This window comes from Phyllobates terribilis, unplaced genomic scaffold (genome assembly GCF_046119375.1).
Source record: "Phyllobates terribilis strain yellow unplaced genomic scaffold, ASM4611937v1 Scaffold_1__5_contigs__length_1240528914, whole genome shotgun sequence".
NCBI classification, from domain to species: domain Eukaryota; kingdom Metazoa; phylum Chordata; class Amphibia; order Anura; family Dendrobatidae; genus Phyllobates; species Phyllobates terribilis.
In genome coordinates this window covers 253,347,352-253,351,412 of record NW_027362761.1, presented here as the reverse complement: position 1 = coordinate 253,351,412, position 4,061 = coordinate 253,347,352, and the positions used below count along the sequence as shown (strand labels likewise).

General features: G+C 44.9%; 1 long non-coding RNA gene across 1 annotated transcript; it reads left to right on the top strand.

Moving 5' to 3' along the window:
* Window positions 1-230: 230 nt before the first annotated feature.
* LOC141166685 (uncharacterized) lies at window positions 231-2,094 on the top strand. The gene is made up of 3 exons (XR_012251336.1): window positions 231-362; window positions 958-985; window positions 2,051-2,094. It is a non-coding gene; the product is annotated as an uncharacterized lncRNA (long non-coding RNA).
* Window positions 2,095-4,061: the final 1,967 nt, after the last annotated feature.

Sequence of the window (4,061 nt, the reverse complement as noted above, 5' to 3'; positions counted from 1 at the left end):
CTTATAAAGAAGTACAGACAATAATAACCCCAAAGTCTATCCTCAAAAACAGGATTGGCAACAGCAATAATAAGAATAAAAACCGAGATCATTCACCATATGAATTTCAGCGTTCTAGACAACGTCAAAGGGTTAACTTCAGCTCTACAGAAATAGAAAGCTCTGAGGTTGGTTCAAATCAAGAAGGAGAATCAGATGTGGAGGAGGAGAGTGTGGATATCCGCTTTCGTACTATTCAAGACCTCCCAGAACAAGACCACCAAAAACAGGGAAGGAGAGGGGGCAGGAGGCACAAGAGGAAGATACCCCCTGAGGAAAAAGAAGTAGAGGACTTTAATGTTGTTAATTTATCTTCCTATATTGTAAGTCAATCACAAATTTCAGTGTTATCGAGGGGGTTAAGCTTTGCACCGACACATCATTTTGATTTATATGAGACTATCTTAGATGTCAATCGTTTTGTAAGGGCTATAATGTAATGAAGGTACCTTGGTAGAGGGCATTAGTAGATTGGTTTCTTCTCATAATGATAACATGATGGTATGTAATTTTCAGGATCAGATCGTGTGTAGGAATCTTAGTCTTTTAGACAGGTAAATTCAGATAGGAAATCATAATGAAATCAATAGCTCAGAGAGTTTTAGGGTTGAAAATCCATCTTTTTATCCTATTCAAACTAGGTCTAAAGTAATGGATAATTTTCAGGAGATGGTATAAAAGGAATTAATCAAATTACATGGTGAAGTAAATAGTAAACATTGTGATAATATTTCTGCAGTGGAAAAGAGAGCTATATATGATTTGGAAAAGCATCTGGACCTTACTATAAGAGCGGCGGATAAGGGGGGTTCGGCGGTGCTTTTAGATACGGGTTTGTACACCATATTGAATAAAAATATTCTTAATGATGATGTAACATATGCATTATTGTCTAATGACCCTACAATTGTTTTTCAGAAGGAATTATTTGATCTATTGATGGAAGGTATTTCACTTTTGGTAATCTCTAAAAAACTGTTTGATTATCTATATGTTGTTAACCCTGTGGTGCCTGTGTTCCATTCTCTCCCTAAGCTTCCCAAGAACCGATTCCCGCCGCCTATGAGACACATAGTGGCGGGTATCGGCTCTTTGAGCGAGAATCTATGTCAGTGGGTGGATTCATTGCTTCAACCATTATTATCAATCTGTCCTGGTTATTGACGTGATACAAGCAGGTTTTGAACAGTGTTGCCTCTATTTCGTTCAGTTCGGATTTTATGTGGATCAGCTGTGATATAGAATCCTTATATTCGTGCATTCCCCATGAATTGGGAGTGCAAGCAATGTCAGGATTTTTGGATAGATATTCCTTATATAGTGAAGATCTGAAGAATTTCATCCTTATGGCCCTGCAATTTTTGTTAAAACATAATTATTTTCTATTTATGGATAAATATTATTTACAAACTGTGGGAGCCCCTATGGGTGAGAAACACTCACCATCTTTTGCGTGTTTATATGTTGCAGTTTGGGAAGAAAAATATATATTTTCAAGTACTAATCCTTTTGCAGATAGAATTCAATGGTTCGCAATTTTTGCACTATAATGAATTTTCTTTAAAATTTACATATAAGTGGGACCCAAGATGTCTGGAATTCCTGGATCTAATACTGATAGGTGATGTTCAGAAAAAATCTGTTATTACCCAGACATTTAGGAAGGAGATAGCAGGAAATACTGTTCTAAATGCAAGATCATGCCACTCCATTTATACTATCAAAGGGGTGCCTGTAGGTGAGTTAATAAGGACACACAGGAATTGTTCTGAGGCAGATTTATATGAAAAAGAGAAAAAATCTTTTTGTAATAGACTTAGCAAGCGGGGGGATACCAAGATTGGATGATTAAACGAGCGATTAACAAAGTGGAAAAAATCCATAGGGAGGATTTGCTTAAGGATAGACCAGGAAAAACAGCCCGTAATTCTGTAAGTTTTATCACTACTTTCAGTGCTGAATATAACAAAGTGAAAGCAATTGTTAATAGACATTTACCTATTTTCTGCAGGATGAGTTAATTTCTAAAATCATGTCAGATGGCTGTGGATTTTCAGCTAGACGTGCACCTACACTGGGTAATATATTATCGTATTATCACCATCTGTGTTAATGGTTAAGAATACTGGGAGACAAACTTGGCTCAGTGTGAAAGGGTTCCACAAATGTGGCTATTTAAAATGTCCTTGCTGTAAATATGCCCAGAAAACTATAACATTTCACAATGGCATAAATCATGAGTTGGTATTTATTAAACAGTTTGTTAATTGTAACTCTAACTATGTTGTGAATCAATCACCATGTACAGCCTGTCAGGTATCATATATTGGATGTACAACTAGAAAGGTGAAACAAAGAATGAGGGAACATATACGTGATGCTGGTAATCCGGATGCAAATAATCCCTCTAACACTTTTTTCAGGTGCATTTTGGAGATCTTTCTGTTATGCACACGCCCGGGCTGAGCGGCGTGTGCGTGTGATTGTAGTGATTCCACTGGACCATGAACCGGAGAGTGCCTGGAGGGGCGTGACTAAGTATCTGGCCGATCCGAACCAAGATGGCACGACGGCATACGACGCCAGTGCACCAGGGAGAAACCGGGCAGAGGGACCAGGTGCTACTCCAGGTCAAACTCCGGACACGGGGGTTGACCCACACAGGGATTACTGGATCAGGCTGGTTAGGCTGGCGCACAGACTGGAGGGTATAGGCAGGCACGACTGGTATGCAGGCAGGCGGGTAAAGGCAAGCGCAGCTAGAGTGCAGACAGGGAGGCACTAGCAGGTAGGAACACAGGCGGGATAGGACCCAGTACACACTGGGACTCAGGAACAATACAGGTAGAGGGGTACAGGCAAGCACAGCTAGAGTGCAGACAGGGAGGCACTAGCAGGTAGGAACACAGGCGGGATAGGACCCAGTACACACTGGGACTCAGGAACAGGCAGGTTAGGCTGGCACAGACTGGTGGATATAAGCAAACACGGCAGGTATGAAGATGGGTGGATACAGGCGAGTATGCAGGCAGGGAGGTACTGGCCGAAAGGACGGGCTGGAGCACAGAAAGGTTAAGACCCAGTACAGACTGGGTCACAGAACCGCAGATGCGGTAGACAACCACAGCAGGGAGGGAACGCCCGAAGCGGTGGGCAAGAACAGAGCAGGACGGGGCTGCAGGAGCAGCGAGCACAAGCAGGGCAGGACAGGACTGCCGGAGCAGCGGGCAGAAGCAGGGCATGACAGGACTGCCGGAGCAGCGGGCAGAAGCAGGGCAGGACAGGACTGCCGGAGCAGCGGGCAGAAGCAGGGCAGGACAGGACTGCCGGAGCAGCGGGCAGAAGCAGGGCAGGACAGGACTGCCGGAGCAGTGAGCAAGGAGTCAGAGCAGGCTAGAACCGCCGGAGCGGTAAGCAAAGGAGTCAGAGCAGGCTAGAACCGCCGGAGCGGTGAGCAAAGGAGTCAGAGCAGGCTAGGCTGAGTAGGGGGGACAGGGATCTGTTCACACGGAACAGACAGGAAGGGAAAGGCAGAGCCAGACACCCACAGGGTACTTGCAGTGAAGTAGCGAGTGGACCACACACTCACAAACGGGAGTACAGAGACAACAAGCAGGAGTTAGGTACGAGTTCAGACTCTGCAGAAAAAGGAAGGGAACGGACATAGAGGCAAAACAGGTAAAGGATAGGAGAGAGTTCAGACTGGAACTGAGTGTACAGAGGAGACCGACACTGCAGTGGGATACAGGAGCGGGTCTGGGAATACGGCCCCCAGAGAGGCAGGACGAACAGGCAAGGAGCGTGTTCAGACAGGACAGACAAGATACAAGAGCGGGTCTAGGTAATCAGCCCCTAGAAGGCGAGAGGAACAGGCTAGGAGCGTGTTCAGACAGGTCAGACAAGATACAGGAACAGGTCTAGGTAATCGGCCCCTAGAAGGCAGGAGGAACAGGCTAGGAGCGTGTTCAGACAGGTCAGACAAGATACAGGAACAGGTCTAGGTAATCGGCCCCTAGAAGGCA